Source organism: Chiloscyllium punctatum, chromosome 36, assembly GCF_047496795.1.
Source record: "Chiloscyllium punctatum isolate Juve2018m chromosome 36, sChiPun1.3, whole genome shotgun sequence".
NCBI lineage: Eukaryota > Metazoa > Chordata > Chondrichthyes > Orectolobiformes > Hemiscylliidae > Chiloscyllium > Chiloscyllium punctatum.
In genome coordinates, this window is record NC_092774.1 from 52,224,684 (window position 1) to 52,235,331 (window position 10,648).

Below are 10,648 nucleotides of genomic sequence, written 5' to 3' on the forward strand. Positions count from 1 at the left end.
CCGAGAGGATGATCTGTCTCAGCATCATAAAGTGGCCCTCAGCATCACAGGTACCATTCTCAAACCAATTTGATTCGCTCCATGTGATGTCAAGAAACGAATATAGACCCTGGATACTGTAAAGGCCCTGGTAACATTCCAGCAATAGTACTGAAGATGTGTGCTCCAGAACTGACCGCTCCCCTAGCCAAACTCTTCCAGTACAGTTAAAACACTGACATCTGTCTGACAATGTGGAAAACTGCTCAGATATGCCCTACACACAAAAAAAGCAGGACAAATCCAACCCACCATATTTTGCCACCCCCACCCAACCCCATCAGTCTACTCCCCATCATCACCTAATCAAACTACTCTCCACCAACACTAAAGTGATGGACGGGGTCATCAACAGTGCTAGGAGACAGTGAGGTCGGTAAATGCTGGAGATCAGAGGTGACAGTGTGTTGCTGGTAAAGCACAGCAGATCAGGCAGCATTCGAGGAGCAGGAAATCAAAGTTTCAGGCCAGATATTGCTGATGAAGGGCACTAGCCTGAATCATGGATTTTCCTGCTCTTCGATGCTGCCTAAACTGCTGTGCTTTTCCAGCACCACACTCTCAACTCATCAACAGTGTTATAAAACAGAACCTTCTTATCAACGACCTGCCTGGTGGTGCGCAGTTTTGGTTTCACCACAGTCATTCAGGTTTTGGTTCAAAAATGGACAAAAGAGCTGAATTCCCGAGCTGAGGGCAGAGTGACAGCCCTTGACATTAAGTCTGCGTTTGACTGAGTATGTCATCAAGGAGCCCTGGAAAAATTGGAATCAATGGGTAAGGGGCAAACACTCCACTGGTTAGAGTCATATCTGGCACAAAGGAAGATGGTTGTGATTGTCTCACAAATTGTCTCACCGAAATTTTATTTAACTAGCTCAGAAACGAATCCCCAAGTTTTTAAACCCGCTGGCATCTTCTGAAGCCCAAATCTGTTCAAATCTGTCCAAATCTCAGACAGCATCTGTCCAAACCTGTCCAAATCACATATACTAGCCATCAAACCGTTACAACAAAGTGGTGGACCTTCCTGTTAATGAAACCACACACCAAGAAAAGCTCACCTCGCCTCGTAATCTGTTAAAATGTGATTAACAGTGAACTCCTAAATTCCATTATGGAAAGAAAATAGTAGCAATTTATCCTTTAACTCGAAAAGTGAATATTAAACAACAACTATTCATAACCATTCCTCCTAACTGCTTATTATCTGCCTCCAATTCTGCAACAGTGTGTTGTTCCAATAAAACACCAAATAAAATTACATTAACCTCAAGTCAAAACCACACTGCAGCTGTCATCTTTGGTGTATTTCTTTCTTTGACTGGAGGTCTCCCTGGGTTGTCTTTTTTCTTTCACTGGAACTAAGTTTCACGTGGAAAGGTCCATTTCTTTTGAGAGAGTTTCAAATGGCATTTGTTGTGTCAATGGCAGTTTCTCTGTTGATGGCAGTTACTCCTTCGATAGTAGTTACTCTGTCGATGGCAGTTATTCTCTCTATGGCAGTTACTCAGTCGAAGGCAGTTTTACTCTATCAAGGGCACTTACTCTCCTGATGGTAGTTACTCTCACAATGGCAGTTATTCTCTTAATGGTAATAACTCTGTCGATGGCAGTTACTCTGAAGATGGTAGTTACTCTGTTGATGGTAGTTACTCTGGCGATGGCAGTAACTCTGGCGATGGCAGTTACACTCTTTTGATGGCAGTTACTCTGTCGATGGCAGTTACTCTGGCGATGGCAGTTACTCTGGCGATGGCAGTTACTCTGGCGATGGCAGTTACTCTGTCGATGGCAGTAACTCTGGCGATGGTAGTACTCTGTCGATGGCAGTTACTCTGTCGATGGCAGTTACTCTGGCGATGGCAGTTACTCTGGCGATGGTAGTACTCTGTCGATGGCAGTTACTCTGTCGATGGCAGTTACTCTGGCGATGGCAGTTACTCTGTCGATGGCAGTTACTCTGGCGATGGCAGTTACACTCTTTTGATGGCAGTTACTCTGACTTTCAAAATGCCTTCGCTTTTATACCCCAAACGTTGGTTCATCTCATTGGTTCGAGTTTGGCAAAACAATAAATTCAAACTCAATTGGGCTTTAGTATCTCCAGGCATAATTTAAAATGATTGGTTAAATTGGAATTGTGGTGAAAAATAAACCAACTCAGGTATCTGTTTCACAGACAAGTGTTACATATTTTCAATTTTCCAGTGCACACTGAGACTGCTAATTAGTCATTTGACAGGTGACTGTAAGCAACCTTGAGTGCGGGAGTCAGTGCTTCTGAGGAAGGTGAGGCTGTGGACTGAGGAACAATTAAAGCAAGATGGGTGCTGTAAACAAGGGCAAAAAACCTTTATGAAGAAGTGTGCACTGTGTCACACAGTCAAGTGAGGAGGCAATCACAAGATTGGGCCAAAATTGTGTGGCGTATTTGGATGGAAGACTGGACAAGCTGAAGGATTTTCTTACAATGATGCACACAAAAATAAAAGTATTATCTGGAGTGAGGAGACACTAGACACTTACTTGCAAAATTCGAAGAAATATATTCCAGGAACAAAAATGATCTTTGCAGGTCTCAAGAAGAAGAGTGAACGTGAAGACTTGATAGCTTATCTGAAACCTGCCACAGCAAAATGGCTTTGGACAGGTGCAAAGAGGGTTTACCAGGATGCTGTCTGAACTGTAGAGCTTGTCTTATGAAGAGAGGTTGACTAAGCTCAGACATTTCTCTCTGGAGAGAAGGAGGAAAAGAGATGACCTGATCAGGTATACAAGGTAATGAGAGGCATGGATAGAGTCAAAAGCCAGAGATTTTTCCCCAGGGCAGGATTGACTGGCACGAGGGGTCATAGTTTTAAGATATTAGGAGGAAGGTGTGGAGGAGATGTCATGGGGTAGAGAGAGCGCTGTGAATGTTTGGAATGCATTTTCAGTGATGGTGGTGGAAGCAAAGTCATTCGGGACATTTAAGCGACTTTTGGCCATGCACATGGACGGCAGTGAATTGAGGGGTTTGTAGGTTGGGTTAGCTTATTTTATTTTAAATTAGGAATAATCCTCGGCATAACATTGTGGGCCAAAGGGCCTATTCTGTGCTGTAACTTTCAATGTTCTCTGTTCAAATAACTGACAGAATCTGTTGCCTTATTTATTGATCAGTTTAGATTTGACTCCTGATTGAACAAGGGTCTGATGGTATTATTAACGTTGCAATTGAAATTTTAACTCTCTTTTTAACGACGTGTCCAACTCTGGCATTCTCTACCATCCTGTAACATTGCACTGTTCAGTTTTAAATTTAGAAATCATTAATCCTTTCAACAAGTAAAAATAAAAGGGACAGTCAAAACCAAAACAAAAAAAAAAATGCGGCCACATACAGGTACCTCTAAATTCTCAGTTCAGATCAGCTTTCACACTCTCTTAAAGTTACAATATATGCCTTCAATTCCATAACATAAAGGACACTTTATGTGGAGTTCACAGAGTCATTGACTATCCTTCCAACCTGAGCAGCAGATTATGAGAATAAGTGAACCCTCACTACGAGGCCAAATTCATGGGAGGTCTTTTGCCTGTCCTTGTATTGTGGAATCCATGAAGGAAATTGCCACATACCTTGAGCTCTGCTGTCTCCGGATTATTATCACCATAAGACTTGCTCCAACACTTGTAAACTGTATGCTCTGTGTTTGGGTACAAGTGATTGAAAGAAGGCTGTATACCTAACACTGAAATTTCATTTGTTTTCCTTCTCAGGTTGAAAAGGTGACAAATCTGTTGTTTCGATGAATCAAGAGGACCTTGTTGATTGGCTCCTTATTGGTGTAACCAAGTGAATTAAATATGTAATCATCAAGAGGTACAGCCTCAGGCAAAAGTCACTGAGACTTTGTTGTGACCACTTGAGGGGAATGAGCAGAGGGAGGTCAGTTCGTCACTTCTCACCAAAACTGTAATCGTTTGTGAACTTGCTGGTACCTCAACATGTTAATAATGAGGTGAACAGAATGGAGGACAGAGTGAATCTATTCTCAGGCAGGGAGCAGGTCAATGGTCTCTCCCCCTTGTAAAGGAATGGAATTCCTTCACATACTTCCCACATTCCTACAGTTTCTTTGAGGTGAGTGTCCTTTTATCTCTCGAGCCTTGTTGAGAGGTAAATCTTTAATCTCATTCAGAACATGTACACAGCCTCACCCCCTCACCCCCCAGTTGTTAATATTGTACTTTTATTCAAATTGTGTGTCTGGTAAAAAGATCTTGCTGAACCATTGCGCTCAAACACTCACTGGGGTGTATGTGACCTTCTCTCCAGACTTTTCCAGTTGGAACAGGGACACAAAGATGATTCTCGATAGGAATGAGAGTGACACAGTAGTTGTTAAGGGGGTTTTTAACTTTCCAAATATTGATGGGGACTACTATTGTTCAAGCGCTCTATATCAGTCAGGTTTTGTGCAATGTGTGCAGGAGCGTATGTAGACAGGCTAACAAAGGGTGAGGCCACTTTTGGTTCGGTACTGGGTAATGAACATGGCCAGGTGTTAGATTTGGAGTTAGGTGAGCACTTTAGTGATAGAGACCACAATTCGGCTATGTTTACTTTAGTGATGGGAAGTGAAAAGCATATACTGCAAAGCTGAGGAAAAGGCCATTACAATGCAATACAAGGCAAGATTTAGGATGCATAGGATGGGGAAGGAAACTGCAGGGGATGGGCACAATTGAAATGTGGAGCTTTTTCAAGGAATGGCTACTGTGTGTCCTTGATAATTGTATGCCTGTCAGGCAGGGAGGTAATTGTTGAGTGTGGTAGTCGTGGTTTACGAAGGAAGTTGAATCTCTTGTCAAAAGGAAGAAGAAGGCTTATGATTGGATGAGATGTGAAGGCTCAGTTAGGGCACTTGAAAGTTACAAGTTCGCCAGGAAAGATCTAAGAAAAGAGTTAAGAAGAGCCAAGAGGGGACATGAGAAGTCATTGGCAAGTAGGGTCAAGGAAAACCGCAAGGCTTTCTCTAGGTATATCAGGAATAAAAGAACGATGAGAGTAAGATTCGGGTCAATCAAGGACAGTAGTATGTGGAGTCAGACGAAATAAGGGAAGTGCTAAATGCATACCCTACATCAGTATTTACACCAGAAAAAGATAATTTTGTCGAGGACAATACTGAGATACAGTCTACTAGACTAGATGGGATTGAGGTTCACAATGAGGAGGTGTTAACAATTTTGGAAAATGTGAAAATAGATAAGTCCCTGGGCCAAATGGGATTTTTCTTAAGATTCTCTGGAAAGCCAAGGAGGAGGTTGCAGAGTCTTTGGCTTTGATCTTTATGGCACCATTGTCTACAGGAATAGTGCCAGAAGACTGGAGGATAACAAATGCTGTCTCCCTTGTTCAAAAGGGGAGTATTGAACACCCTGGTAATTATAGCCCAATGAGCCTTAGTCCTGTTGTCGATGAAGTGTTGCAAAAGATTATAAGAGATAGGATTCATATACATTGAGAAACGATAAGCTGATAAGGGATAGACAACATGGTTTTATGAAGGGTAGGTCATGCCTCACATACCTTATTGAGATTTTTGAGAATGTGACCAAACAGGTAGATGAGGGTAAAGCAGTTGATTTTTAGTAAGGCATTTGGTAAGGTTCACCATAGTAGGCACAAAGTACAGAGGGATAGGATTGATGGTGATTTAGTGGTTTGGATCAGAAATTGGTTAGCTTAAAGAAAACAGAGGATGGGCATTGCTTGGAATTGTTCATCCTGGAGTTTAGGTACTAGTGGCGTACCACAAGGATGTGCTTTGGGTCCACTGCTGTTTGTTGTTTTTTATAAACGACCTGGATGAGGGTGGAGAAGGATGGGTTAGTAAATTTGCGGATGATACTAAGAACAGTAGACTAGTGATCAATGCTGAAGGGTATTGTAGGTTACAGAGGGACATAGCTAAGCTGCAGAGCTGGGCTGAGAGGTGGCAAATGGAGTTTAATGGAGAAAAATGTGAAGTAATTTACTTTGTAAGGAGGAACAGAATGCAGAGTATTGGGCTAATGATAAGATTCTTGTGAGTGTAGGCGAGCAGAGGGATCTCAGTATCCATGTACGTAGATCCCTGAAAATTGCCACCCAGGTTGATAGGGTTGTTAAGAAGCCATACGGTGTGTTGGCTTTTATTGGTAGAGGGATTGAGTTTCGGAGTCACGAGTTCATGCTGCAGTTGTACAAAACTCAGGGATGGCTGCACTTGGAGTATTGCATGCAGTTCTAGTCACCACATTCCAGGAAGGATGTGGAAGCTTTGGAAAAGGTTCAGATGAGATTTATTAGGCTGTTGCTTGGTATGGACAAAAGGTCGTACAAGGAAAGGCTGAGGGACTTGAAGCTAGTTTCATTGGAGAGAAGAAGGTTGAGAGGTGGCTTAGTTGAGACATATCAGGTAATCAGAATATTATATAGAGTGGACAGTGAGAGCCTTTTTGATTGGATGGTGATAGATAGCACGAGAGGACATAGCTTTAAATTGAGGGATGATAGATGTAGGACAGATGACAGAGGTAGTTTCTTTAATCACAGAGTATTAGAGGTGTGGAATGCACTGCCTGCAACAGTAGTAGACTCACCAACTTTAACGGCATTTAAACGTTTATTGGTTGGTCATATGGATAAAAATGGAATTGTGTTCATTGGATGGGCTTCAGATTGTTTTCACAGGTCGACACAACATCGAGGGTCAAAGGGACTGTACTACACTGAAATGTTCTATGTTCTAACACTTCTCCTAGATTCAAAGCTGATGAGTCCATCGTTCATCACAAGATGCTGGAGTCTATCATGACGGATGAGATAAACAAACATTTGCAAAGCATCAATGAGTTTGCACCAAGTCAACATTGGCTGATGAAAGGGAAACACCATTGACAAAACTATTGGAAGTTCTTGAGGATATAAACTAGGTACAGGAAAACCAGTTGATCGGGGAGTTTGTATTTCCAGAATACTTTAATAACATCACATGTAAGTGTTAGATTGCCAAATGAGAGCACATTAGTGGTAATATACTAGCATGGAATCTATGAAGGATTTTAGATTGTTATCCAAACTGCTGAGTCACCAGTGAACTCACACTGGGGAGAAGCCATTCACTGCTCTGATTTTGTGAAGGTATTCACTCAGTCATCGCACTTTCTGGTATGACAGTGAGTTCACACTGAGGAGAGGCCATTCACCTACTCTGTGTGTGGAAATAGGCTTTACTGATTTATCAAACCTGTTGGCACACCACTAACATAGTACCAGGCGGAAATCATTCAACTGCTCTCAGTGTGGGAAGGAATTCATTCCGTCATCCAGCTTCCCGATACACCAGCAAATACATGGCGGGTGGAAACCATTCCCGGCTCTGACTGCAAAAAAGGCTTTCATGTTTCATGAAATGTGCTATGCAACAGTGAGTTCACGCTGGGGACAAAATGTTCACTTGCCCTGTGTATGGGAATGGGATTTGTTTGGTCTCCAATCCTGTTTAAACACCAGTGAATTCACAAAGACCACAGTCCAAAGATTTTACTCTTACTCACACCAGTGAATGAATCATACAGCATTGAAACAGACTCTTCAGTCCAGCTCACTTGCCTTGCCCAGATATCGTTAACTGATGTAGCCTCATATGCCTACATTAGGCCCACATCTTTCTAAACATTTCTTCTTCATGTATCCATTTAGATGACTTTTAAAAGTTGAAATTGTACCTGATTCAAACACGATCTCTGTCAGCTTGTTCCATATGTACAACGGCCTCTGCATGAAAATGTTGCCCATCCAATCCCTTTTAAAACTTTTCCCTCTCAACTTAACCCTCTACTTTTAGACTCCCCTCCCCTGGGGAAAAGACTGTGGTCATTCAACTCATCTACGCCCCTCCTGATTTCATGAACCTCCATAAGATCACCCCCTCAGCTTCCGTTGGTCCAGGTAAGAAAAAAGCCCCAGCCTCTTCGATCTCTCCCCATATCTCAAACCCCCTAGATTTGCCAACCTCTTTGTAAATCTTATCTACACACTTTTAAGTTTAGCAACTTCATTCCCATAGCAGGGTGAGCAAAATTTTACACTGTATTCCTAAAGTGGTTTAGCCAATGTCATGTACAGCTGAAATATGGCATCCCAACTCGTATATTCAACACAACAACCAATAAAGGCAAGTATGCCAACTCCCTTCTTCACCTCCCTATCTACCTGAGACTCCACTTTCAATGAACTATATAACTACGTTCTTAGGTTTCTTTGTTTGTCAACATTCCGCAGTGCCCTACCGTTAACTGTGGAGCTCCTGCCCAGCTTTGCCTGAACAAAATGCATTACATCACATTTGTCTTAACTCCATCTGCTGCTTCTTGGCCCACTGGCCCATCTAATCAAGGTCCCAGTTTATTCTTTATTCAAGGTCCTTTATTCTCCATTATATCACCTATTTTGGTGTCAACTGTAAACTTATGAACCATTCCCTCTGTATTCACATCCAAAACATTTTTATAAATGACAAAAAGCAGTATATCTGCTCTGGATTGTTCGTTACTCAACTCTGCATATTTCAAAATGCTGGTATTGTGGTTGACATGTTAATCACATTGCATTACCGTTATGGAAATGATTACAACATCAGTTTAAATCAAAGCATTCACACTGGGTATAAATTATCCATCTACCCAGTGTGTGAATTGGGATTTTCTCTTTCATCAGGACTGGTTAAACACCAATGAGTCCCAAGCAACTACAGGAATTAGACATTGACACTAGCACCGTGTTTAGCAATGCTACATCACTTTGCCAGAGTCTCACGTTCAACTCCAGCCTCAGGTGACTGTCTGTATGGAGTTTGCACATTCTCCCTGTGTCTGTGTGGGTTTCCTCTGGGTGCTCCAGTTTCCTCCCACAATCCAAAGATGTGCAGGTTAGGTGACTTGCCTGATAACAATGCATTACTTCATATTTGTCTAAACTCCATCTGCTGCTTCTTGGCCCATTGGCCCACCTAATCAAGGTCCCAGTTCATTCTGAGATATCCTTTATTGTCCAATATATCATGTATTTTGGTGTCAACTGTAAATTGTCCATAGTGTTCAGGGATCTCTCTCCAAACCACGTTTTCTGGAGTCTGTGTTTGTAACGGTGTTTGCAAACACCACACGTGTTGTTAGCTATTTGGATGAAAAAAATATATAAATCAGCTTTTTATTAAAGACATAGTGCATCACGTCTTCATCATTTCTCCAAGATTAGCTTTCTCTGAAGGACTCCCAAAGTCTTCAGGGGTTTACAGTGGCTAACACTGCTGCCTCACAGTGCCAGGGACATGGGTATAAATCCAGCCTTGGGCAACTGCATGGAGTTTGCACATTCTCCCCCTGTATGTGTGGGTTTCCACTGGTTGCTCCAGTTTCATCCCACAGTCCAACAATGAGCAGGCTGGGAGGATTAACCACAAGAAATGCAAGGCTCCAGGAGTGTTGTCGAGGAATGGGGATAAGTCTGGGTGGGTTGCACTTTGTAGGATCGGTGAGGACCCAATGGCCAGAATGGCCTGCTTCCAAACCATAGGGATTCTATGTTGTGCCTCAAGTGCAAGGAGTGCACAGAGTTTCTTTGTGACAAAGCATGAAACAATCAGTATGCCTTGCCTGAGCAGTAGGAGGGGCACAGCCAGAATTTGGTTCTACCCTTGTGAGTGGATGTTGCTGTAATTGTAGGGCATGATTGGAATCCTGCATGGAGGGGATTAGGTGTTTTTGTTCCTTTTTATCTTGCCCATGCTTTGCAAAGTAATTTTACAGGATTTATTGTTTGAAAGGCCACATTTTTCAGCTTCAAATGAGCAGACAGAAAAAATTCCTAGTTTGATAGCTCTACCTTCAGGAGACAGATGACTGGGAAGAATGCCACAGTGATTCAGTGGTTATCGCTGCTGCCTCACAGCGCCAGGACCTGGGTTCAATTCCAGCCTCAGGCAACTGCCTGTATGGAGTTTGCACGTTCTCCTCATGTCTGTATGGATTTCCCCTGTGTGTTCTGGTTTCCTCTCACTGTCCAAAGATGTGCAGGTTAGGTGAACTGGCCAGGCTAAGTTACCCATAGTGTACAGGGATATGTAGGTTAAGTGCATTAGTCAGGGTAAATGTAAACCAATAGGGTAGGGGAAAAGTGTTTGGGTGGTTACTCTTTGGAGGGTAGGTGTGGACCTGTTGGGCCAAATGGCCTCTTTCCAAGCTGTAGAGATTCTATCAAAATAGTGAAATCACAGGAAAGCGGTGCATTAATTCATGAATTTTTAAAAAAATTACAAGAGTAAAATAAAAACTCAAAAAAAATCACAGATGCTGTAAATCAGAAACAAAAACAGAAGTTGCTTGAAAAGTTCAGCAAGTCTGGTAGCATCTGTGAACAGAAATCAACGTTTGCATCTCAGGCACAGTTCCCCTTCCTCAGAACGCCATCTGACTTCCAAGAAACATGGCACAACTCATTCCTGCGCTCTGTGGCAAATATCAAAAGTTTCAGTTGCCCCTGGTGCCCACACAGAATCCCGACAGTGTGGAA